This window comes from Rhinopithecus bieti, unplaced genomic scaffold (genome assembly GCF_001698545.2).
Source record: "Rhinopithecus bieti isolate Rb0 unplaced genomic scaffold, ASM169854v2 scaffold_47952, whole genome shotgun sequence".
Classification (NCBI taxonomy): Eukaryota; Metazoa; Chordata; class Mammalia; order Primates; family Cercopithecidae; genus Rhinopithecus; species Rhinopithecus bieti.
In genome coordinates, this window is record NW_016820098.1 from 1,450,790 (window position 1) to 1,478,784 (window position 27,995).

Consider the following 27,995-nt stretch of genomic DNA (forward strand, 5'->3'; position numbering starts at 1 on the left):
AAAAAAAAAAAAAAAAAAAAAAAATGTACCTTTCAGGTTGTACTATGTTTGGGTGTCAAAAATATAACTTTGAGATGAAGGAATATTCATAAAAATTATTTCACAGATTTTCTTCAGTTAAAAAATCATACTTGGAAAGATTACATTTTATTAAACCAAACATCTTCTATAGTATCTATATTATTAAAATATACAGGTTATTATGAGTAAGGAAAACATTAAGAATCTGTCTTAGATAAGAATTCTTAGATTGTTGGAGCTAGAAATAGACTAATAGCTATAATCTGTGGAACATTCCAAGGTTCAATAACTTGCATGAAGTCCTTACCACTGACATATACCACTTCTAGTCTATGTTCAAAGGGACACCTTTATTAACTCTTTGGTAAAATCCTGATTTCTCATTTAACAGTATTCAATTCTCCATTAAGTGCTTAGATGAATATGAGTCTTTGGTGTATTGACCGAGGTGCCTTTGTAGTTGTTGGTACATCACCAAATATACAGAAATTGGTTACATGTTTTCTAATGTTTTCCTAACATGTCAGTTGGAATAGCTTTTCTTCTTTGATTATTACAATTAATTTTTTAATAAAAAAGGAGGAATTTTAGAAATCCAAACAATTGCACATTTATTGATATTTTATTCCTAATAAAAGTGATACTTTGATATTTAAGAATTCAATAATATAATTTGAGATTTTTTTATATATCTTTCTGAAGAGGGCTTTGGTCCTCTTAATAGCTTTGAAACTGCACTTGACAGACTAATTAGATTGTCTAGACTGGCACTCTCAGAGGTACTTAACTGCACATTTTATGTCAGACACAAAATCTGAGAGACTACTCCTTCCTTGTGCCCATTAGTAATGGGATCCAATAGATCACACCCACTTCCTTGAAGCGTTCTCAATCAGACATGCTGAGTTAGTCCTTTCACAGGCAGTTCTTTTGATACTTCCTTCCCTGTGAATCTAACCAATATAATATTCCTATTTATTGACTCATTTTATTGTAATTCCTATTGTCACATTACACAGACTGCGTCTGCTAGTTCCTTTTTTTCAACTTTTATTTTAGATTCAGTGGGTATATGTACAGGTTTGTTACCTGGTATATTGCATGATGCTGAGGTTCGGGGTATCAATAATTCTGTCACTCAGGTACTGAACATAGTACCCAGTGGTTAGTCCTTCAACTCTTCCCCCATTTCTCCCTCTCTCCTCTAGTAGTCCCTGGTGTCTGTTGTTCCCGTTTTTATGTCCATGTGTACCAATGTTTAGCTCACACTTATAAGTGAGAAGATGTGATATTTGGTTTTCTGCTCCTGTGTTAATTCACTTAGAATAATGGACTCCAGCTTTATCCATGTTGCTGCAACGAACATGCTTTCATTCTTTTTATGGCTGCATAGTATTCCATGGCATATATGTGCCACATATTTTTTAGTCTAATTCACCATTGATGGGCACCTAGGTTTGATTCCATGTCTTTGCTGTTGTGAATACTGTTGTGATGAATATGTGAGTTCATGTGTCTTTTTGTAGAATAATTTATTTTCTTTTGAATATATACTCAGTAATGGGATTGCTGGGTGAAATGGTAGTTCTGTTTTAAGAACTTTCTTAAAGTTTTTAATTCTTAAAGAATATTTCTTTAAGAAATCTCCAGACTGTTTTCTTTTTTTTTTTCCTCTTGAGACAAGGTCTCACTCTTTCACTTGGGCTGGAGTGCAGTGGCACAATCATGTCTCACTATAGCCTGGACCTCCTGGGCTCAAGTGATCTTCCCACTTCAGCCTCCCAAACAGTTGGGACTACAGACATGCACCACCACACTCAGCTAATTTTTGTATTTTTTGTAGAGGTGGAGTTTTGTCATCTTGTTCAGGCTGGTCTTGAACTCCTGGGCTCAAGTGATCCGTCCACTTTGGCCTCCCGAAGTGCTGGGGCTACAGGCATGAGCCACCATGCCCAGCCCCAAACTGCTTTTCTACAGGGATTGAACTGCTCTATATTCCCACCAACAGTGTGTAAGCATTCCTTTTCTTTGTAGCCCCAAAAGTTTATTAAAAGTGTTTTGACTTTTTACTAATAGCCATTCTGACTGGTGTGAGATGGTGTCCCATTGTGGTTTTGATTTGCATTTCTCTGATCATTGGTGATTTGAAGCATTTTTGCATGTTTGTTGGCTGCTTGTAGTTTTCTTTTGGGATGCATCCACATTTTTTTGCTTTTTTAAAAATTTTTTTATTTTTTGCTTGCCTGCTGAGTTTAAGCTCCTTATAGATTCTGGATATGAGACCTTTGTTGGATGCATAGTTTGCAAATATTTTCTTCCATTCTGTAGATTGTCTGTTTACTCTGTTGATAGTTTCTTTTGCTCTGCAGAACCTCTTTAGTTTAGTTCTCATTTTATCAGTTTTTGTTTTTGTTGCAATTGCTTTTGAGGGCCTAGTCATAAATTCGTTTCCAAGGCTGATGTCCAGAATAGTGTTTTCTAGGTTTTCTTCTAGGATTCTTATAGTTTGAGGTCTTACATCTAAATCTTTCATCCATCTTGAGTTAATTTTTTTATATGACGAAAGGTAGGGGTTTAGTTTTATTCTTTTGCATGTGGCTAGCCAGCTATCCCAGCACCATTTTTTGAATAGGAAGTCCTTTCCGTGATGCTTATTTTTGTTGACTTTGTTGAAGATCAGATGGTTGTATGTGTGCAACTTTATTTTCTGTGTTCTCTATTCTGTTCCATTGGTCTATGTGTCTGTTTTTGCACCAGTACCATGCTGTTTTGGTGACTGTAGTCATACAGTATAGTTTGAAGTCAGATAATGTGATGCCTCCAGCTTTGTTCTTTTTGCTTAGAATTGCTTTGGCTATTTGGGTTCCTTTTTGGTTCTATATAAATTTTAGAATTATAGAATTTGGTTCTATATTAATTTCATTTCTTGTTCTGTGAAAAATGATGTTGGTGGTTTGATATGAAGAGCATCGAATCTCTAGGTTGCTTTGGGTAATGTGGCCAATTTAACAACATTGATCCTTCTGATTCATGAGCATGGAATATTTTAGCATTTGTTTGTGTCATCTCTGATATCTTTTGGCAATGTCTTGTAGTTTTCCTTGTAGAGATCTTTCACTTCCTTGGTTAGATATTTTCCTAGGTATTTGTGTGTGTGTGTGTGTGTGTGTGTACATGCATGTGTGTGGCTAGTGTAAATGGGACTGTGTTCTTGATTTGGCCCTCAGCTTGAATATTGTTAGTGTATAGAAATGTGACTGATTTTTGTACATTGATTTTGTATCCTGAAACTTTACTGAAGAAGTTTATCAGTTGCAGGAGCCTTTGGACAGAGTCTTTAGGGTTTTCTAGGTATAGACTCATATTCTCTGTGAGGAGAGACAGTTTGATTTCTTCTTTTCCTATTTGGATGCCTTTTAGTTCTTCCTCTCGCCTGATTGCTCTGGCTAGGACTTCCAGTATTATTAATAGACTGAATAGGAGTGGTGAGAGTGGGCAGACTTGTCTTTTTCCAGTTCTTAAGGGTAAGGCTTCTAGTTTTTGCCCCTTCAGCGTGATATTGGCTGTTGGTTTACCATAGATGGCTCTTAAAGTTTGAGGTATGTTCTTTCAATGCCTAGTTTCTTGAGGGTTTTTTTCATGAAGAGGTGTTGGATTTTATCAAAAACTTTTTGTGTTTATCAAGATGATCGTATGGTTTTTGCTTTTAATTATGTTTATGTGGTGAATCAAATTTATTGATTTGCATATGTTGAACAAACCTTGCACCCTAGGAATGAAGGCTACTTGATCATGGTGAATTAACTTTTTGATGTGCTATTGGATTTAGTTTGCTAGTATTTTGTTGAGAATTTTTGCTTCTGTGTTTATCAGAGGTATTAGCCGGTAGTTTTCTTTTTTTGTTGTTGTGTCTTTGCCCGGTTTTGGTATCAGAGTGATGCTGGCTTTGTAGAATGAGTTAGGGAGGAGTTCTTTCTCCTCGACTATTTAGAATAGTTTCAATAAAATTGGTACCAGCTCTTCTTTGTACATCTGGTAGAATTTGGCTGTGAATCCATCTAGTCCTGAGGTTTTTTTGATTAACAGGGTTTGTTTTAAATTACTGCTTCAAGTTCAGAACTTGATGTTGGTCTGTTAAGGGTTTCAATTTCCTTCTAATCAGCCTTAGGAGGTTGTGTGTTTCCAGGAATTTACTCATTTTCTCTAAATTTTCTAGTTTGTATGCATAGAATTGTTCATAATAGTTTCTGAGGATCTTTTGTATTTCTGTGGGATTCATTGCAATATCACCTTTGTCATTTGTGACCGTGCTTATTTGTATCTTCTCTTTTTTTCGTCGTTAATCTAGCTACTTGTCTATCAATCTTGTTTATCCTTTCAAAGAACCAACTTTTAGTTTTGTTGCTTCTTCATATGAATTTTTGGGTCTCAACTTTGTTCATTTCTGCTCTGATTTTATGTATTTTCTTCTGCTAGCTTTGGGGTTACTTTGCTCTTGTTTTTCTAGATCCTCTAGGTTTAATGTTAGACTGCTAATTTGAGATCTTTTTAAATTTTTGAGGTAGGCATTTAGTGCTATAACTTTCCTCTGCTTTTGCAGCATCCCAGTGATATTGGTATATTGTATCTCTGCTTTCATTTATTTCAAAGAATTTCTTGATGTCTGCCTTAATTTTGTTGTTTACTGAAAGCCACTCAGAAGCAAGTTGTTTAATTTTCATGTAATTTTGCAATTTTGAGAGATCTTGGAGTTTATTTCTATTTTTATTGCACTATAGTCTGAGAGTATGGTTGGTATGATTTTGATATTTTTGAATTTATTGAGACTTGCTTTACAGTTGAGCACATGGTTAATCATAGAGTATGTTTCATGTGCAGGTGAGAAGAATATATATTCTATACTTGATGGATGGAGTATTCTGTAGATATCTGTTAGTTCTTATTGGTCAAGTGTCAAATTTAAGTCCAGAAATTCTTTATTAGTTTTCTGCCTTGATGATCTGTCAATGGGGTATTAAAGCTCCCTACTATTATTGTGTGACTGTGTGAGTCTTTTTGTAGGTCTAGAAGTACTTGTTTTATGAATCTGGGCGCTCTGATGTTGGGTGCATATATATTTAGGATAGTTAAGTCTTCTTGTTTAATTGAACTTTTTATTATTATATAATGCCCTTCTTTGTCCTTTTTCACTGTTGTTGGTTTAAAATCTGTTTTATCTGATAAAAGAACAGCAATTCCTGCTTTTTGTTTTGTTTTGTTTTCTGTTTGCATGGTAAATCTTTCTCCAACCCTTTACTTTGAGCCTATGGGTCTCTTGAAGACAGCAGACAATTGGGCCTCATTCTTTTATCCAATTTGCCATTCTGTGCCTTTTAAGTGCAAGCATTTAAACCATTTGCATTCAAGTAATAGTGATATGTAAGGTTTTGATCCTATCATAAGTTGTTAGCTGGTTGCTTTGTAGTTTCTATTTTGTAGTTGTTTTATAGAGTCTGTGGGCTATGTACTTAACAGTGCTTTTGTGGTAGCAAGTATCATTCTTTTGTTTCCATGTTTAGAACTCCCTTAAGGATCTCTCATAAGGCTGATCTAGTGGTAATGAATTCCCTTAGCACTTGCTTGTCTGGAAAATATTTTGTTTAAATATTTTATTTAATATTTTATTTAAATATTTTATTTATTTAACCTTCCTTTATGAAGCTTAATTTGGTGGGATAATTCTTTTTTGGATATCCCTAAACTTTGATATATCTAGAAGGCAGCTCATCTGGTGCTTGCTCTGAACTGAAAACGAAGGCCCACATTCTTGAGTATTCCTTCACTTAACTCTCATATCCTCTTCCAAGGAGTTATAAATATTAACAAGAAGTCCATTCCAGGTTCCCCATTGTTTCAGTCTCTGCTTTCTTTTCTCAGGGAGTCCATTTTGCTGAACCTCACATCCACCCCAACCTGCACTCTCTTTTCCAAAACACATTATTAACAAGTAATAAACCATGTCATGGGACATCAGTCTCCCAGTGTTCTGCCATTAAAATAGGTGGGATAATGACCTCAGGACAAAGATCTCTTAAAGACATTTGCATTCACCATTATTGTTTTGCATGTTTTCTTTCAGATTATCTCAACTTTGGTCTCCTGGGACCACTCATTGGTGACAGTCAGAAAGTAAGTGTACATTTAAAATTTTCTTCTTAGCTGTAAATAGAAATCTCAGTTTTGTTCAGTGGTTTTCACAAGAGACCATTCTGTTCAAATGTTTTATCAAGAATAGTAGCATAATGAATGGGAGTTTCATATATATAAAAGATACTAAAGACCCTTTAAAAAATTTATGGAAATGATAAATAAATAGAAACAAAGTAAATAAGGTACTGCCTGCCTATCACCTTTGAATATTACTTATAGCATAATAAAGTATATTTGCAGCCACTGAGTGGAGTAGTTTTTACGTAACATCTTCATCCCAGGCAGCTGCCAGAGTCTCCTCAAGGGGCACATTACAATAGCCTCCTCCTTTATGTTAAATTGGGTCATATTCCAAGAGGTATCTCAAATGGCATTAAGCACCAATTAACAGATATCAGATAGTCTGTCACCTAATGGGAACATAACAGATTTGTATTAGAGAATGAACATGTGGGTGAATTAATTCATCAATTTGTGTGACAGCTCTGCAAAGTCCTCACCACTGCGAGGCAATGTAGGAGTTAGCTCCAAATCTAACTCCAATGTGGTTAGCTCCAAATCTGGATCCAGATACTTGAGTTCAGTTTCGGCTCTGTCGGTTACTATCTGGGTGACTATGGAACATATCCAAATGTCTCTGTTTCTTGGTTTTTTCATCCACAAAATGGGACTAATACCACCTATCTTGTTGTTAGGAGGTTATTACGAAGATTAAATGAGTTAATATTTTCAAAGTGCTTAAAACAGTGCCTGGCACATGGTAATCACTGCAAAAATGTTTGTCAAATACGTTAAAATAAATTAAGAATGTAGGGACATTCCAAGATCCCATATTTAGAGATTGAAAAACTGGTTTGGTCTGGAAGCAAACAATACATACCTATTTCCCATACCTTGGTTTCTAATACTATTTTCCAATGAAATGAACCAGGATTCCTTGGAGAAATGGCTGATTTAAGACTGTGACAGAAAATATAGAAGATGAGCCTGGAGCATCTTGTAGTGCTATAAAGTAAAGGAGTGCACAAAATAAAAATCCACAATGATGGTTGTATGTGAAAAGAATACAGGACCCAATCAAAAGTACTTTCAATGTCCAAAGATGGAAAATTCAAGCAAAGAAAGTTAGAATTAGGATATCACTTAAAGTACAAAATACATATCTATACTGATGTAAATACATGATTGAATAAATAAATGAAGATAGTGTGGAAGAATTCCAAATAATGTATGTAAGATACTCTGCCTTTCAGGGGTAAAGCATAACCCTCCCTGGGGCTGCACAGAATGACTTTCTTTCAAAGAGTATAGTAAAGAAAGGGAGGGGGAAAAGTAACTTCACAATGGAGAAACCGGAGCAAACGCTATCTCAAGCCAGGTGATGAAGGTTAACATCAGCAGTGGCAGGTCACACTGGTAGTAGGTACCCTTGACATGATGTGATGAGAAGAGCACTTTGCCTTTGTGATCTTCCTCTCCAAAATACTTGATCTAAGTCTAATCATGAGAAAAGCATAAGACAAATTCTAATAGAGTGACATGCTACAAAATATCTGACCAGTACCCCTCAAAGCTGTGAAGGTCATCAGAAACAACTGAAGTCTGAGAGATAGTCACAATCAAGAGAAGCCTAAGGAGAGATGATGACTCAATGTAATGTGGGATCCTGGACCAAAAACAGGACATTAGGTAAAAACTAAGAAAATTTGACTAAAGTATGGAGTTTAGTTAACAATAATGTATCAACATTGGTTCATTAAATATGATAAATGTACCATGCTAACGTAAGATGTTAATATTTGGGAAAACTGAGTATGGGGTATACAAGAACTTTCTGTATTATCTTTATAATTCTGTAAATCTAAAACTGTTTGAAAATAAAACATTTATTTAAAAAAACACTTAAGTAGGCCAGGCACAGTGGCTCACGCCTGTAATCCCAGCACTTCGGGAGGCCGAGGCAGGTGGATCACGTGAGGTTGGGAGTTCGAGACCAGCCTGACCAACATGGAGAAGCCCCATCTCTACTAAAAATACAAAATTAGCTGGGCATGGTGGCGCATGCCTGTAATTCCAGTTACTCAGGAGGCTAAGGCAGGAGAATTGCTTGAATCCAGGAGGCGGAGGTTGTGGTGAACCGAGATCACACCATTGCACTCCAGCTTGGGCAACAAGAGCGAAACTCTGTCTCAAAACAAAACAAAACAGTTAAGTAAACACACCAAAACCAAAAACAACAAAAATGAAAACAAACAAAAAAACTGGTTTAGGGGTATACCTTCCAATTTTTAAGTACCAAAATGAAAGTATTTTGATATTTTGAAAAATGTTGAATCCAATTCATTTGTGTTTCAAGACTCACTGATGGAGAATGATATTCTGCATTCAAGTTTTGACTTGAATAAAGGTATACACACGTATAAAGCATTCTGCTATATTTCTGTTATCCTCAACAGCAGGAAGAAAATAATAATTGGCAAAACAGAGCTTTTTTTCAAGAATGGCTGTTATTTGAGTGCAAAGTGGATTATGACATGTGTTGGTTGTATATTGCTACATAACAAATTGCCACAAATATAGTGACTTAAAACAATGTGTATTTGTTATGCTCCGTCTTCTTGGGGTCAGGAGTCTAAGTACAGCTTGGGCCTCTGCTTAGGGTCTTGGAAAGGTGTCATCAAGGTCTTGACTGTGCTGTGTTCTTGTCTGGAGCCTGGGTTTTTTTCTTCTAAGCTCACGTAGCTGTTGGCAGAATCCAGCTGAGATTGTAGGACTGAGGTTCCCACTTTATTTCTGGCAGTCACCTGGGTCACTCTCATGTCCTAGGAATCGCCCACAGCTTCTTCCCACGTGGCATCTCACAGGCTTGTCACAACATGACAGCTTATGCCTTCAACCTCTGCAGGAGAAACTCCCATTGCAGCCTGCTAAGACATCAAGGCAGTGAAATATTCAATGAAAGCATTGACTATGCCGTATTCCATTTGCTAAAAAGCAAGTCACAGGTTGTGCCTGCACTCTGTGGGAGGGGATTACATAAGACATGACTCAGTGGGGATCACCTGAGGGTGTGTCCACTACAGTATGAGAGTTACAAAACAGATGCATGCGGCTGGGCATTGGGATTCCACCACAGGTGAGCAAACTAAAGGAGAGGCAAATCAGAAATGCTTGCTTCTTGCTTTCAAGCAAACTATAGTTCGAGGTAAATAAATAGATTTCACCTCTTCTCCCCAACAGAGTTGTTAAAAAATACTTCTAAATACTCCTCAAAGTTATCAAGTGAGAATTAGGATTATCTGAAGATGAAGGAGTCGGAGAAAAAGATTTGGAGACAGCTCATAAATACATCATCATTTCCCTGACTAATACTTTCTCTTTTTTAGTGAGGAAATTTGCACAAAAATATGTTCTTAACTCCATAGCAACAATGTCTATGCACCTTAATAACTCATTTTATGAAAGTTCAAATAACATGATCTCATTTTCAACTTTTCATGACTTAATTTTTTTTTTATTTTTGAGACTGTTTAGTTTTTTAATGCTTATATTTTTAAATTCTGCTTGCCAATAATTAATACAATGATACTGTTTAGTTTTTTTTAATATTTTACATGATGTTTGTAAATTTCATATTTTAAATGTATTCAATAATTATTTTCACTAGTTTCTTTTTTTTTTTTTGAGATGGAATCTCGCTCTATTGCCCAGGCTGGAGTGCAGTGGCACGATCTCGGCTCACTGCAAGCTCCGCCTCCCAAGTTCACGCCATTTTCCTGCCTCAGCCTCCTGTGTAGCTGGGACTACAGGCGCCCGCCACCGCACCCAGCTAATTTTTTGTATTTTTTAGTAGAGACAGGGTTTCACCGTTTTAGCCAGGATGGTCTCGATCTCCTGACCTCGTGATCCGCCCGCCTCGGCCTCCCAAAGTGCTGGAATTACAGGTGTGAGCCACCGTGCCCGGCCCTACTAGTTTCTTTTTATGAGTTCTGAATCCTTTTCTTATAAAATATGAATTACAAAAATACTGGCATGGCCATTTGGCTCCAGCATTGTGATCACCACCCAGATTTTAGGACCTCAAAATATTTATTTTCCTGATTGTTCTTTAGAACACTAAACTGTCTCAGAAATCCTTCTATTTAGGTATCTGAAGTGCAAGTTTCTGCTTGCATCTGGAAATAAAGCACAAGAACCCTTATTAGACCTTGTGTCTAATTGTGGGTTTGGATCATGTCATCACTGTGTCTATGAATATCCAGAGAGGTTACTACAAACCTCTTAGGGGACTGAAGCAGAAACCTTTGCGATTTTTGTCTCAGATATGCAGCCACCATGAAGAAAGCAGGTAACCTGTGGATACGCAGCTCATTAGTAGCCAAGATGAAATGAAAAGGAAATATATATTCAATCATTCAATTAATAAACTCACAAGAGGGGCTAGGTGCCATGGCTCATACCTGTAATCCCAGCACTTTGGGAGGCCGAGGTGGCGGATCACTTGTGGTCAGGAATTCGAGACCAGCCTGGCCAACATGGCAAAACCCCATCTCTACTGAAAATACAAAAATTAGCCAGGCATGGTGGCGTATGCCTGAAGTCCCAGGTACTAGGGAGCTTGAAGTGGGAGGATCACTTGAACCTAGGAGGCAGAGGTTGCAGTGAGCCGAGATCGTGCCATTGTACTCCAGCCTGGGCGGCAGAGTCAGACTCTGGCTCAAAAAAATAAAAAAGAAAAAAAGAAATTCACAAGAGGAAGGATTTCTTGTGGCCTCCTTCTCCCCTTCTCTCTCTCTCTTTCTTTTTTTTTTTTTTCAAGTCTCTACATGACTGTATTTTTCTTTTTTCTACTCGTTCACAATAAGCCTGAGGTTGTAGCTATTGGTTCCTCTTATGCCAAGGGGTACAAAGGATTGTTATTCAGCATTGTGAGAACATGATCACCTGTAGCTATTGGTAAAATAACTCATTTAGCACATAAAGGTCAGAGCTTACCTGCTTCCTTCTTTCCTCCCTGGGGTTGTTTTCTTTGTATGAATTAAATAAAGGGGTCTTTTTTGAAAATAGGAAGTAGATTAGAGTAAATAGAAGTAACCTTTCCTGTTTGTGAAGGAGGCATTCAGTGAAAGCTCAGAGCAAGTGCATTTATCTTTAGCTGGAAGGTCACAGAGCAAAACGATTCTTGATCAGGGCTAAATTCATGGAAAGTCTTAGGATTTCTCAAGGTCATTGGCCTGTAGTGGTCATCAAAGCTCTTTCTCATGGTTTTAACTGAGCTTCACCAGGGATTTAGGTTTGCTTAGTGGTTTTATCAGGTATATTTGCCATGTATCTTAATATATAAATCTGGTACACGCACCTTTTACCAAAATTCTGGGTCTATTTATTATGTGAATAGAACAACCACTAGATCTTCTTGTCACAAGAGCTGGGTTTATTTTGAAGTAATGCATTTTATAAATAGTATCTTTGTACATTGTATCTGTCTTTCCATTTTGTTTCTAGACCATCCTAGCATCCTTTCTGTATTACAGTGGTTAAATCCGCATTGGGCTTCCTTGTTAGGGAGTGCCTAGGTAGCACGTGGCTGTGGCAATCTGGGAAGACAAACATTCACCAACTCATTTGTTATTTCTCTTTATTTGGTGCTATTCTTGGGGCCCTGGGTCCCCGAAATTACCTCCTCTCATTCTGAGCTCTCCTTTCCTGGGATTTCCTATTACATATGTATTCTGTATTTGGTCATCCCTGTCTTATTTCCCCATTGTTTGCTATTGATACTTTTTCTCGCCAGACACTGTAAGCTCTTGGAGGGCAAGGTCTCTGCCTTCTTGTCTTTTATGCCATCACAGTACTTGGTGACCTCAGCACTTGATGCCCACCTGCCACCATCCCTCATACCTCCTCCTCTCACATCGGATCAAAACACTGTTTCCTCAAGTCAAGTAAAAACTTACATACCTTCCATTTGCCCTGCCCTGTGCTCAGGGCCACAGAGGTGGGGCCAGCCAAGCAAAACTTCCACACCTGTCCTAGAACCTCCCATCCTCTTCTCAGGACCACTTTTCCCATCTCAGAGGCCCTACGCTCCTTTCTGGGCATTTCTCCTGTGTCTCATTCTCTGACATCTTTATCCTCACTGAGGTCTCAGTATAGGATTGCCCCTCCTAGGGCAATCATGTTCTCAGAGAGTGATCCTGAAGACTAGAAAGACTCCAGGCCCAAAATAATGCCCTCCCAATGGTGAAATTCTAGGCACCATGATAGGCAATGGTGGAGACATGATTAACCCATCCTTGTCCAGCCTCCCTTAAATCACATCACATAGGTAGATGCATACTTTGCTTGCTATGGGTCTACCCTGTCTAGGAACTATTAAAAACCGGAAATGTCAATCTCTGTTCTTAAAATGTAAATAACCTAGCAGGGGCATTACACTAAACATGCCTATAGAGAAAGATGAATGTACTGTTTAAGAGGTGTTCTAATCACATAATCCTGGGTTCTTGCCTCAGTTTCTCTATACTAGCTGTTTAACCTTGGGCAAGTTTCTGAAAATTTCAGAGGCTAATTTTCTTTATCAATAACACTGGGATAACAAAGCCTGTTCTGAGGTGGTTATGAAAATTCAATGAGATAATTATATGAGATAGTATATGAGATAATTATATGCAATTTTTGGTACATAGTAAGTAGCATGACACTTGTGCCATCAATAAGCTTGAGCAAGGCAGTGTGGAAGTCTGAGGCTGAGAACAGGAGTATGGAGCAAGGCAGTGATGAAGGTGCAGGAGGCTGGAGGGCTTCACAGGAGGACATTTCTTTGGTTCATGGGAAGCACTGAGTGTTGTCCAGTATCTGTGCCTGCACAGGGTGGATACTTCATCCTTTGATCAATTCTTGGAAGCAACCTGCTGAGGAGTGCTGAAAAGTATGAGTGGAACCTGTCAAAAGACAAAATTACAATAAATTTAGTTGAAAAATTGAATTGGCTTTTATTTGTGATTTTAGACTCAGGCACCATCTCATTCTATAAAATAGAATGGGTGCTCTGATGGGCTCAACAGGAGGGGGCTTATAGGCAGTAAAAGGCTGAAGAAAGCAGAAACAGGGAACAAAAAGCAGACCAGTCACTTCAAAGACCACCTTGAAAAGATCACTTTCCTTATAGAGCTAAAACAGAGGAGAATTCTTTATTATGCTGGCTCAGGTAAACTGGGCCTCTTCTGATTGGTTGCTATGAATCTCTTGATTTTTGGAAAACTGGCCCATTTCAAAGTTCAGTTTGATGATGTGGCACTTAGCACAAGTGACTCCATTTTGATTTGGTCTGGTCTGTTGGGGCCTAGTGCAGGAGCCTAATCCAAAATAATGACCTTCTTTAAATTTTTGTTTAATAAACCCATGCACATTATCACTCTCCAGCTCGAGGGATAAAGGTAGCTTCCTTCCTTATTGTAGCTGTTTATTTCTAAGTCTGTCTCCTCCGTTGGACTATGTGGTCCTCCAAGCAGGGATCTGACAGTTCATTCCTGTTATCTTCAGGTCATGAGTATGAGTACATGCTCAGTGCTTAATAACTGGTAGAATTATTGAAAGGGTAGAAGATGCAGGAGTTTTATTGCATGAAATCTTCTAACAACACCAGTGATCATATGATGCATTTACTAAGACTTAGTACAAGGATGTGAACATATTTTTACTGCAGGCAAGAACATGGTTCCGTGAAATGAAAGATGGAAATATTGTGGTTTGTGGTTCTCCAAAACAACATTGTTTGTGGGGTCAGAGGAAGAAAAAATATGTGACTTAGGAAAGTTGCAACAGTCTTGAAAATGCTGGGTTTGCTGCTTGTTGAGAAAGAAAACCAAACAACACCCTCCCCTCAAAACTCCCAAGCACATAAAACTGGAAGAAGAGCCTGTGTAAAATCAAGCCGGATGCCAAAAGGGACGGGTTGGCAGATTGGAATGGATCATTGCAAATTCCTGCAGCCACCTGGCATGTGATTTAACACTTCTCTGAGCTTTTGTTTTTCCATGCTATTCGGGGCTGAATTTATTCCTATCTTATTGTCCTTGTCAAAAGCAATGATTTCTTAAAAGGCTGTGTATTTTCTTTCCATTCTTGTTTACACCTTACTGTCCTGCTGTTTACAAGATTGGTCTCTCACACTCTGCATGGGGTGTTTTCTATTCTTGTGTAGTTAAAATTGCCAGAGGAGTTTTTTGAGCTGCTCTATTTTAAAGAATGGGGGAGCCCTGCTGCCTTGTGGAATCCCAACATGGCATGGCATCTCCCCAATAAAAGAGGCACATAGCTATTATGAACTTGTGACCAACTGTGAAACTTTGCACATTCAAGTATTTTAAATGCTTGAAAGTGCCTGCTGTGCATCTTGTTACAGAGATATAATACCAGACGTGCTTCTCACATGGGCTGATGACTCCTTGGAAGTTGCCTGGAGAAGCATGAAATGTAATTTCTTTCCAAAGTGGAGCACTTGCCATCTTCTCCCTAGCACTGGGTTGGAAATAATGTTCTATTGCCTCCTGTCCCGTCCCCTCTGCGGGCTGTCGTAATTAAATGAAATGATGGATACAAAGTCCTTTACTTCTAGGCACTTAGTAGGAGTTTAATAAAATATACTAAGTGCCACTAGGCACTTACTAACCCCAGTCACCCTTTGGAAGGAAAACTAAGTAAATCATTCATCAGAAGCTTGGTTTAGGCTGGGGTCAGCCAACAGTGGCACTTAGTAGGAATTTTAAAAAGTATGTAATGAAATAGTTAATAAAATAATACAATTTATTAAATTATTTAATAAAATAAAATAATAAAATTTAATAAAACTCATATTTTATTGTCTCTCTTTAACATATTATGTCTCTCTTTAACATATCCTTTAAGAAGTGGCTCTAGAGAGTATGGCACAAGAGTTTCTACATGTTTCAAATTTACCTGCATATGGAGTGGATCCAAATAAGTGAAAATGGCATCAAAGTAGCCAAGAGGAAAGATCTAGTGCAAAGGTAACATTAAACAGCTGCCTATAATTCTCCTAAATGGGCATAGATGTTGACGATGATGACGAGGTTGTTGCAGGGCTGAGACTAGAGAAGGTGAGTAGGACATTTGCTTTTGTGCAAAATTAGAAGGTGACAAAAACTCCATAATCAAAATAAATAGCACTTAGCACAATGTTTTTAAAAAATTGAATGCAAAGCATCCATGATGGACAAAAGATCAACGTTTTAAATAAAGATAGGATCAATAACCATGCTGTGCAGAGTCACATTGGAACCCAGGGCAAAAGAAGAAATCAGTAATAGCGATCCTGTCTTAATTTAAAATGTTGATACTTTATTCATCATGAATGTCTTCATTTATTTTGATTTTCTTTAAAACATTGCATTAAAATGTTACTTATGTAGATTTATGCTTTTGTGACACCACCTTAAATCTTGCGCCTAAAAGCGGACTGCTCACCTATCTGGCCTCTCCATGCCCTTGCCCTGGGGTGACGTCCACTAGGCGAGGAGGAAAGTCCCAAAGCGGCCTTCAAATATCCACTGCTTATTTTCTCTTGACCAACTCTGTAGTCCTGAGTTTAGTTTAACTATGATCTCATGAAAAGACTACACCAACTGAAATTCTGATGTTTTTCCCAATCAAGTGACTGCAATGAAAGGTATAGTTTGGAAGGAGAACTAAGTAAATCATTCATCAGAAGCTTGGTTTAGGCTGGGGTCAGCAAACAATGGCTGGCATCCTGGCTGGTTGCTTTGCAGGTAAACTTTTATAGGCACACAGGCCCACTCATTTGTTTTTGTGTCAACCATGGCCATTTCTGTGCTTCAATGGCAGAGTTGAGTCATTGGAACCAGAGACCGTACGGTATGCAAAGCCAAAAATATTTACCATGTGGCCTATTGCAGAAAGAGGTTGCAGGCTTCTGATCTAGGTTATTAAAGCACCCGGATGTTCTTGGATCAGAATGTGGTTTTGGCAGTGATTTAGAACTTCCAGTTGTTTGGAGATTATATATCAGAAAATTCAAGGATGTTTACAAAGAATTATCTGTAAGAAGTGAGGTAAATGGGGGAGGGATTAGAGTTCAAAAAGTAAATTGAGAGAAGCAGCAGGTGTGGTCTGTGTCTGTCTCTGCCCTGTGGAGTTCCATCAGGGCCCAGCTGTGATTTGACATCGTAGAGATATTAGATACTTACATGAACTTGACATCACCCATAATTGATGGTAAGCAAACAATGAGTTTGTGAAAAACTGCATTCATTTGCATAAATGAATCACATAAATGATTCATGGATTTAATTACTTCATTCTGTTAATGTGGTCAATTTCAAATTGACTTACTTCACTAATTCAGCAAGCATTTATGGAGCATCTATTTATGCAGAAACCGTATGAGTCTCCTTCAAAGTAGTCTACATCTAAGTCTGAGTGTCAGCAAATAAAGATAGGGAGGCCCTGGAATCATATTCTGATGCTCCTTGAATTTGGGGTGCATAGAGGAGACCACAGGGAGAGAAGAAGAGAAAAAAGGCTCATTGAAGGTTCTGGATCCTGGCTAGGTAGCTTCAACTTTAACCAGTAGCCAGTCAGAAGCTTCCTTGATCAAGGGAGTGGCATGGCCACATCTGCACTTTAATTAGGATGTTAATTGAGTGGTGGTGTGTGGAGGGGTAGAGGGTGGTTATAAGTAGAAGTTGGGGGACTAGTCAGAAGGCAATGTAAACAGTGTGGGATGGTTTGTAGACTTACAGAAATGGCAGAGACCTCAAGTCAGTGGCATCCATGGAAATGGAAGGAAAGATACATCTGAGAGAAAGTTGGTTAGGGTAAAACCAATAAGTGCTCAGCCACTTGCTGAGGTCGGCCTCCTGAATTTGGAGTTGAAGTGATTGGGAGGCTGGAGAAGGGAAGAAATAGAGAGTCCAGATAGAAAAGCAAGTGGAGGGGTCAAAAAATACCCCCGGGGAAAAGAGAAGAGAAGAGGAGAGAGAGAGAGAGAGAGAGAGAGAGAGAGAGAGAGAGAGAGAGAAAGAGAGAAGTGGAGAGGAGAGAGATTGGTGCTAGAGATAAAGATTGGGAAGTTATCTGAGAAAAGATAATCGTAGAAGCCATGGGCATAGAAAACATCAACAAGGGAAGAAGTTAGAGAATGGAGATGAGCTCTGAAGAAACAACTATGGTAGGATTGTCAGATTAAAAAATAGGGAGCTCAGTTAACATTAACACTGAATTTCAGATCAACAAAGAATAAAGTTTTAGTGTAAGAATGTTCCATGCAATATAAAAATTTTTCATTATTGATCTGAAATTTAAATTTAATTGGGTTTTCTATATCTTTTTTTGCTAAATGTGGCCACCTTTGATTGTGGGGATTACTCTTATTTATGGAATGGGCAAAAGAGAAGGAAACTGGAAGAGTCTAGGAATGGATAGATAGGTCCCAGGAGCACCAGGATGTTGCACTATCAGAAAATCAAAGGACAGAGTGGGTTTCAGAAGGGTAGAACAGAAAGCTCAAAGCTGTTGCGTTTGGCAACCTGGGAATCAGTTAGGGACCTTGCAGGAAGCAGACAGAGGTCTGGCTGCAATAGATTGAGTAAATATAGGAAGAATGATGAAAATAATCAGTTAGATCCTTCTTTTGGGATGCATGATGGAGAAGAGGAGAGAGATAGAATTGTAAAGGGTAATAAAATAGAAGGAAGGCTTACAGAATCACAGAGGCCAAGGCTGTTTTCCAGCTTTGGGGAAGGAGCCCAGAGAGGTGTTATCCTGAAGATGTAAGAGGGCTGGTGGTGAAGGGATGGAGTGAGATGTGGGTGATGCTGGAGGGGAGAGCAGGATATAAACGGAGGGATTAACCTTTCCATGAAGGATGCTCCCTCTTCATTGGAGTCATGAAGGAAGGAAGAGGGGAGATGGGAAAAGATGTGGTGATTTTGAAAGTAGGGAAGGAAGGCCTTTTGTTTCTTTTTGCTGTCAGACTGTGCTAGAGAGTGCATGATATGAAGGAGGGATTAGGGGAGTGGAGGGGGGTGGAAACTCAGGCTCAAAATACTCCTTTGCTGATTGCACAGGATAGATATGATGAGGAGCTCAAAGGTGCTTATAATTCATCCAACTGGGAGCAATTTATTTCCCTCATTTTGTGTCTTCTTCCAGCTCCAGAGATCCCTATCGATTCACAGCATAGCTGAATTACTCACCAGGGAAGGGAAAATAACAGAAACAGGATTGAACAGGCTTACTGTCCTTCATTTTATTCAGCCAGGAGACCCTGGCCTTAAAAGGATCAAGGCCATTTATGCTCATCCCTACAGAATGCAGAAGCATTCCTACAGAAGCGCAACAGTGGGCATTTTGGGGAATGTGTGGGATTCCTAGTCTGGAATCTGTGTCTGCAGATTGTGTCATGTGGGGTTAATGGCTCTGCCATGTCACACCCAGCATACAAGGGACTCACAGATATACAGGAGACACACACTAACCCCAGTCACCCTTCTGTCTTTTAGAAGCTGAGATGAAAAGGCAGCCAGGCTATCATGCAAATGGGAGAGGATGAGACTGAGGAACAAAACAGCCTGCAATCTCTTAGCCACTCTTCCTCTCTGCTGGTAAGAGCAGGGATACTTTTGTGGCACAGGGAGGAGTCATTTGCAGAGCTAAGGAAGCCTGGGAAGGCTGAGAGAGTGGTGTTTCAGGGAGGAGGTGGAGGAGTGCTGTCTAACCAGGGAAAGTCTTCAGTAGCTCCATCTCCAGAGAACAGCAACATTTCCAACTTCTCTACAGTCCTCATTCTCTCCCTCGCTCTCGCCCCAACGCAACAGCACAAATGAAATTCCTAAACATAGCCTGGGTGTGATGGCTCACTCCTGTAATTCCAGCACGTTGGGAGGCCAAGGTGGGCGGATCATGAGATCAAGATATCGAGACCATCCTGGCCAACATGGTGAAACCCCGTCTCTACTAAAAATAAAAAAATTAGCTGGGCGTGGTGGCACATGCTTGTAGTCCCAGCTACTCGGGAGGCTGAGGCAGGAGAATCACTTGAACCCGAGAGGCGGAGGTTGCAGTGAGCTGAGATCATGCCACTGCACCCCAGCCTGGTGACAGAGTGAGACTCCATCGAAAAAAAAAAAAAAATTCCTAAAAGTAAACCACTGCGGTGTAGTTATTTTTAGTATTTGCTGTTAGTATTTACCAAGCCTTTCAGTGTTGATTTGTCTGCCCACTCATTTCTTTTCCTGCCTCTACGTGCTGGGCTTGGGATGGAAGGAGCACACGTAAGAAGCAGCTGGTGACCTCACAGAAATATGTCCTGCAGAGTAGAGGCTGTAGGCCTTTAAAATCGATCTTCTCCACCCCTGCCTTGCAGAGAAGAAAGAAAGGTCTTCACTCCGTTAGCCTTGGAGAGCAACGCAGTTGTTGGTGAAAGTGAAACCATTAGAATGTCTAGGTGGTGTGTAGCTAGGTTAAGGGCCCTGGTCGAAGAGCTGGGTCAGGGAATCCACACATGTGCACGATGTCATAACGCAAGCAAAAATGGGTCAGAGGCCAGGTAAGCAAGCAGAAAGCAGAAATTAGGAGGAAGCACATGCTGGGGGAGAGAAAAGTATAAAAAGCCATGGAATCAGTCAGGGATTTGAGGGAGCTGAAGGTTGAGAGTAAGATGAGTAGGGCTGGCTTTGAAAAGGCCAGAGGAGGAAAGCTCTGCAGCACTCTGATAAGCTACGGCCTAATGCTGCAACACTGCTTGTTCCTGCCTCGGCTGTGGGTCCAGTCACCTGGAGGCAGCCTTGCCCAGAGCAGCCACATTGCTCTGTAGGGGAGCTCTAGGGCATGTTCTAACAGAGGACTGTTGAAAGGAGCAGGACCAGTCCAAATATGAGTCACAATAGCCTGCATGGTTACTGGACCCCTGGCCAACCCATGAATGTATTCGTTTCTTAGGAAACGGAAAGAAGTTGTTTCCTTTTACTACTTCAAAAAACGTATTGGCTTCCTTTTTGCATTCTTTTCTTACTTCACTATTTTTTCCAATTTCTAGGAAAATGTAATGAATGAAGTAAAAAAAAAACAAGAAAAACCCTCAATGGATGGGCTAACATGAGAATGGAGTGAGTGGACAGAGGAAAGAATTGGTGAGCTTGTAAATAGAATAGTAGAAATTACCTTATCTTAGCAATAGATCAAATAGGCTGAAGAAAAAAATGGCAGGGATCTATGGGAATATAAAAATTACCTAACGTGTGTCATCAAGAGAAGATAATAGGGTGGGTACAGTGGCTCATGCCTGTAAGCCCAGCACTTTGAGAGGCTGAGGTGGGTGGATCACTTGAGGTCAGGAGTTCGAGACCAACCTGGCCAATATGGTGATACCCCATGTCTACTAAAAATACAAAACTTAGCTGGGTGTGATGGTGCATGCTGGTAATCCCAGCTACTCGGGAGGCTGAGGCAGGAGAATCACTTGAACCTAGGAGGCTGAGGTTGCAGTGAGCCGAGATCGCGCCATTGCACTCCACCCTGGGCAACAAGTGTGAGACTCCATCTCAAAAAAAAAAAAAAAAAAAAAAGAGATAAGAATAATACAAAGAATAAAAATGAGGTAAGTGCAATAAACTTTCCTTCTCCTCTTTTCTAAATTATATTTCCTGGTTAAAGCAAAAGATAACACTATCTGATGTAGTTCTTGATGTACATAGATAAATATTTAAGAAAATTATTTTGTAAATGAGGAAGGGTAAAGGAATGTAAAGGGAGGTAAGAATTCTACCAATAGACTCTGGTAAGTTGTATATATTTATTGTAATAAGGAGAGCAAGCATTGAAAAGCAAGACAAAGAGATATACCTAAAACACTATAGATAAATAAAATGGAATTCTTAAAAGTCCTAAATACCCACAATAAGTCTAGAAAATAAAAATGAAGGAAAAAAAGTAGAGAACAAACAGGACGAACAGGAAACAACAAAAATGGTAGCTATTAGCCCAAGTATATCAATAATTACGTTAACTATAAGTGGCCAAAATACACAAATGAAAGACGATTGACATAATGGATTAAAAAAAAAACCAACTATATGCTGTTTATAGGAAATTCCTGTCAGATATAACAATATAGGAGGATAAAAATTACAGAATGAAAAAAATCTTTTAATGAAATCTTTTAATGTAAATATTAATTTTTTAAAAAGCAGGAATAGCTATAGTAATGTTAAAGAAGACTTTAGAGAAAAGAAAATTACCAAGGACAGAGAGGGACATTATATAAAGATAAAAGGGCCAATTTATCAGAAAGACATAGCAAACATACATATTTTGCATGCAAACCCTAAATATATACCCAAAAATGTGAGCTGCAAAATATGTGAAACAAAACTGATAGAATAGAGAAACGAAATAGGCAAATTCACAATGAGAGTTAAAACCTCAACACACCTCTCTCAATAACTGATAGAACAACTGGACAGAAAATCAGCAAACATAGAGAAGACCATAACATTATCAACCAACTAGATCTAATTTACATTTATACAATCCACCCAACAACAGAAGAATTGACTAACAAAATGTATACCAAAATATACCATAAACCATAAAACAAACCTCAACAAATTTAAAAGAATTGAAATTATACAAAATGTATTCTCTGGCTATAATCAAATCAGACTAGATATCCCTAGCAGAAAGTTGGCAGGAAAATCTCCAAACAGTTGGAAATAAACAACAAACTTTCAAATAGAATCTGTAGGTCAAAAAGGAAGTTTCAAAAAAATAAAAAATACATTAAAGTGAATGAAAATGAAAATACAACATCAAAATTCACGTGACTCAGCTAAAGCAGTTCTGAGAGGAAAATTTATAGCACTAATACAATGCTTACATTTGAAAAGAGGAAGGTCTCAAATTGATAATCTGAGCTCCTATCTGAAGAAACTGGTTTTTTAAGAAACTAGAAAAAGAAAGAGCCAAATAAACCCAAAGTAAGCATAAGAAAGGATATAATAAAGATAAAAGCAGAAATTAATAAAACTACAAGGAGAAAAACAATAAAGAAAATAAACAAAAAGCTAGTTCTTTGAAAAGAAAATTGATAAAACTTCAGCAACACTGACAAAGAAAAAAGAAAGAAGACATATATTGCCAGTGTCTGGAATTAAAAAGGGGACATCACTACAGACCTGCAGACATCAAAGAGAATAATAAGGACATTCTACAAATAACTACACATTTAAGTTTGACAACTTATATGAAATGAAGCAATTTTCCAGAAAGCACAAACTACCACAATTCATACAATATAAAATAGATAATTTTGATAGTCTTGTAACTGAGGAAATTGAATTAGTAATTTAGAAACTCCCAAAACAGAAAGTTCCAGGTCCAGATGGTTTCTCTAGAAAATTTCATAAAACATTTATAAAATAATTAATACCAATTCTCTACAACCTCTTCTAGAAAATAAAAGATGAGGAAGTATTTCCCAATTCATTTTATGAAACTGATATTATTTTGATACCAAAACTAGAAAATCACAATAAAAGAAAATAAAGACTACTCTTATAAAGATACATGTGAGAATCCTAAAAATACTGGTAAATAGTGTTCAGTAATATATAAATGTAATTATATGCCATAACCAAGGGTGGTTTATTCTAGGAATAGAAGAATGGTTCAATATTTGAAAATCCTCAATGTGATTCACTATATAAACAGTCTAAAGAAAAAAATCACAATCATACTAACTGATGTACAGAAACCCATTTGACAAAATTAAACAACATTCATGGCAAAAACTCTCAGAGAAATAAAAATAGAAGAAATCTCCCTCAAATTGATAAAGAATGTCTATGAAAAACCTATAGCTAACATTGTATTTAATAGTAAAAGACTGAATTCCTTCTCCATAAGATCAGGTAAGGATGACTGCTCTCACCACTCCGATTCAATATAGTACTGAAAGTTTGACATGGTGCAATAAAGTAAGAAGAGCAAATAAAAGCGAAACAAATCAGAAAGGAAGAAATAAAACCATTCCTATTTGCAGGCGACATGATTGTCTACTAGAAAAATTCAATTTAATCTATAAAGAAAAAACCTCCTAGAACTAATAAATGAGTTTAGTTAGGTTGCAGGATGTAAGATAAACATATCAAAATCAATTGTACTTTTATATACTATCAATGTACACATGAATATCAAAATTAATTATACAATATCATTTACAATCTCTCAAAAACATATGGACTACGTATGTATATATCTAACGAAACATTTATGGGATTTATATGCTGAAAACTACAAAATGCCAATAGAAGCAATCAAAAAGTATCTAAATAGTAGAGAAGTGTGGATTGGATTTGTGTTTGTGGATTGGAAGAGTCAACTTAGTAAAGATGTCAATTCTCCCCAAAATGATATTCAGATTCAGGTTTAATGAAATTCTTATAAAAATCCCAACAAGCATTTTGGAGACATATACAAGATTATTCTAAAATCTATATGAAAAGCAACTAGAATGTCTAAAATAATTTCAAAAAAGAAAAATAAAGTAGGAGAAATCACTGAACCTAATTTCAAAATTAGTATAGCTACCATAGTCAAGACTGTGGAATTAGCAAAAAGATTGATACATAGGACAGAACAGAGAACCTGAAAATAGTCACATATATGACACCCCAAAACTTAAAAAGCAACTCAAAATGGATCATACACTTAAAATAAAACATAAAACTAGAAAACTTGTAAAAGAAAACATACCAGAAAATCTTAAATCCCTATGGACTGTTGAAGAATTCCTGAACATGATATCGACAGCATGATCTATAAAAGAAAAAAAAATCAACAAATTGGACTTCATCCATATTTAAAATGTTTGTTCTATGAGGAACTCTGTTAGAAGGATGAAAAGACAAGCTATAGACTAGGAGAAAATATTTGCAAAACACATACCTAGATTAGACTAAAGAACTCCAAACTCAACAACTTTTACAAAACAAAATCCAATGAGGGAATGGGCAAAAAGAGATATCTTATTGTAAACAATATTTAGATGGCAAATAAGCTCATGAAAAGATGTTCAGCATCCCTAGCTACTGGGAAAATGCAAATGAATGCCATGATGAGACAGCACCACACACCTATTAGAACAGCTAAAATAAAAATAGTGGTAATGCCTGTATTAGTCTGTTCTCACACTGCTAATAAAGACATACCCAAGACTGGGCAATTTATAAAGGAAAGAGGTTTAATTGATTCACAGTTCAGCATGACTGGGGAGGCTTCAGGAAACTTACAATCATGGTGGAAGGGGAAACAAACATGTCCTTCTTCAAATGGTGGCATCGAGGAGAAGAATGTGTGCTCAGTGAAAGGGGAAGCCCCTGATAAAACCATCATATCTTGTGAGAACTCATTCATTATCATGAGAACTGGTTGGGGGAACCTCCCCTGTGATTCGATTATTTCCACCTGGTCTCTCCTACGACGTGTGGAAATTACGGGAACTACAATTCTAGTTGAGATTTGGGGTAGGACACAGTCAAACCATATCAATGTCAAATGCTGGAGAGGATGCAAAAAAATGGAATTACCATACAATGCTGGAGGATAAAATGCTAGAGTCACTCTGGAAAATAGTTTGGTGGTTTCTTTAAAACTAAACATACATTTACTATGTGACCCAGAATCACTCTCCTGGATACTTATTCCAGATAAATGAAAATTTATCTCCTCAAAGTCTGTACATAATTGTTCCTAGCAGCTTTATTTTTAATAGCCCAACACTGGAAACAAACAAAATGTCCTACAATAGGTGAGTGGTTAAGCAGACTGTAGTACTGTCATACTATGGAATACTACTCAGCAATGAAAAGGAACAAACACCACTGATACATGCAACAACTTAGATGAATTTAAAGGACATTATGCTGAGTGAAAAAAAAAACAATATCCAAAGATCACATACTATATGATTCTATTTATTAATATTATAGGAATGACAAAATTATAAAGATGGAGAACAGATCAGTGATTGTCAAAGATGAGGAATGGGGGCCCAGGGGGTGAGTATAACTGTAAAATGGTAGTAGGATGGAGTTCTGTGTGGTGATGGAACACTTCCGTATCTTGATTGTAGTGATGGTAACATGGATGTACATGTGTGATAAAATAATATGGAACTGTAAAAGAAAATTCCATATGGGTTTGCCTCAACACAAATATTGTTTGTTCTTGGTATTCTTGGGCTTATTTATATGTGAAAAAGATACCATTTCTATGTGGTTGGCTGTTACTTGCTTTCTTTCATTCATTATGTTTCTAAGGTGTACCCAAGCTATTGCATGCTGCTGTGGTTTATCAATATTCCGTGTTATCTAATATTCCATTTAATGACTATCACTTAAGTTATTTCTTTGTTCTCCTGTTGATGGACATTTGTGTTAAATCTAGCTTTTTGCTGTTTCGAAAAAGACATGTTTGTACATGTCTTCTGGGAAAGTGTGCAAAAGTTTCTCTGGATGTCTCAGTCTGTCTGTACTGCTATAACTAAATACCTGAGACTGGGTAATTTATAATTAATAGAAATTTATCTCTCACCATTTTGGAGGCTGGGAAGTCCAGGATCAAGGTTCAGGAAGTTTGGTGTCTCATGAAGCCTAGTTTCTGCTTCCAAGAGTGTTGCCGCCTCAGGAGGGGATACATGCTGTGTCCTCAACATGGCGGAAGGGCAGAAGGGAAAGAGGGCACTCCCTTCAACCTGGAGCCCTTTTATAAGTGTGCTAATCCCATTTGTGAGGGTGGAGCCCTCATGACTTAATCACCACCACCCAGGCCATATCTCTCAATACTGTTGCATTGGGGATTAAGTTTTAATATAAATTTTAATTTATATATAAATATAAATTTTAGACGGGACATTGTCATTCAAACCGTAGCACTAGAGAATGTACACGGGAGTGATTTGCTCAGATGGAGGGTGTGAGAGATTCAACTTCATAAGACAAGGTTAAATTGTTCCAAGTGGTTATATCAATTTCTACCCCCCACTATCAGTTTAATTTGCATTTTCTTAATTAAAGATGAGGTTGCTCATCTTTTCCTACATCCATTCACTATTAATGTTTTTCTCTTCTGTGATGTGCCTGTCAGATCTGCTGCTCATTGTTTTTCTATTGTGTTGTCTTTTTATGACCGATGTATAACATCTCTTTATATACCCTGAATTCTGATCTTTTGTTCATTTCAAGTGTTGCAAACTTGTCTCACATATTGGCTTGTGTTTTTGTTTTCTTCATTGTACCTTTGGATGAATGCAAGCTCTTCATATTACGGTTGCGAATTTATCAACTTTGCCTTCCTTTTTTTTTTTTTTTTGTTGAGAAAGAGTCTCGCTCTGTGGCCCAGGCTGGAGTGCAGTGGCCGAATCTCAGCTCACTGCAAGCTCCGCCTCCCGGGTTTTACGCCATTCTCCTGCCTCAGGCTCCCGAGTAGCTGGGACTACAGGCGCCCTCCACCTCACCCGGCTAGTTTTTTGTATTTTTAGTAGAGACGGGGTTTCACTTAGCCAGGATGGTCTCGATCTCCTGACCTCGTGATCCGCCTCGTGATCTGCCCGTCTCGGCCTCCCAAAGTGCTGGGATTACAGGCTTGAGCCACCGCGCGCGGCCTGCCTTCCTTTTATGGTTAACACTTTTATGCCTTAAGAACTTCTCTCCCATTTTAAGATCAGAAAGATGTTTCCCTATATTTTCTTCTAAAAGTTTAAACCTTTTGCTTTTTACAACTAAATCTTTAATTCCTCTGGAATTACTCTTTGGGTATGGTTCCTCCTTTACTTTTGGCTCAGTTATTCCACACTTAATGAGAACCCTGTTATCTTGTAATAGCCGAGTGGATGAGAAAATCAAGGAAGAAAACCCTCATCCACTACAAGATATGGGAAGCTGGCTAATTCTTCCTTAGGTAGCCTTGAAATAAATTTTGGTAAAATGACCTGGCTTTTCTTTGCTGTAGCCAAGGCATTCTTGCTGTAGAACTTTTGCAAATGTTTGAGTGCCTCATGTTCAAAAGTAAAACAAACAAAAAGCAATGAATCCCCTGTCACCATTTGAGCTATGTCTCAGATCATTTAAATAAGCTATTTGTTGGGGAAAAAAAAAAAAAAAACGAAAAGGCATTTAAAATGCCTGTTTGTATAGCATTCAGAGTATGGGTTCTGCTTTTGAAGAGGTAATGCAATTTATTAGAAATATCACTGGACAGGGAGTCGAAAGACTTGTGTTTAAGCCTTGATCTGTCATCACCTGGTTGAGAAACCTCTTTGTATCAGTTAAGATTATGTGCAGTGGCCTGTAACAAGGATCCTTCTACAGTGGCTTAACCAAATAGGATTTACTTTTTCTCATATAACAGCCTGGAAGCAGGCAAGCCAGGCCCAGTGCAGTGGCTCCTTCTTTCAGTTTAGGCTTCATTCACAGCATGTGGCTTTTGTTTTCATGCTTGTGACTTCATGACTGCAAGAGATAGCTCTTCCTCCAGCTTTGCATCAGAGTTGCAGGCATGATGAAGAGGAAGGGCAAAGAACAAAAAGTGAATGCCAGTGTCCTTTGAAAGCACTTTTCCGGGAGCCCTACCTAGTGACTTCGGCTTGTTTGCATCTCCAGAACCAAAATTGTTCCACCTGGCCACCATTCTTAGCTGAATCTTAACACAGCAAATTCCTGCCCTGGACAAAATCAAGATTCTGT

At 38.1% G+C, this 27,995-nt stretch overlaps 1 protein-coding gene across 3 annotated transcripts in view; it reads left to right on the forward strand.

The window, feature by feature from the left end:
- The window catches only part of NCALD (neurocalcin delta), a 476,133-nt gene that overhangs the window by 210,362 nt on the left and 237,776 nt on the right, over positions 1-27,995 (forward strand). For all 3 annotated transcript variants that reach the window (XR_001882851.1, XR_001882849.1, XR_001882850.1), the window contains exon 3: positions 6,140-6,189. The gene's annotated coding sequence lies outside the window, so the exon portion shown is untranslated. The remainder of the gene's footprint in view (positions 1-6,139; positions 6,190-27,995) is intronic.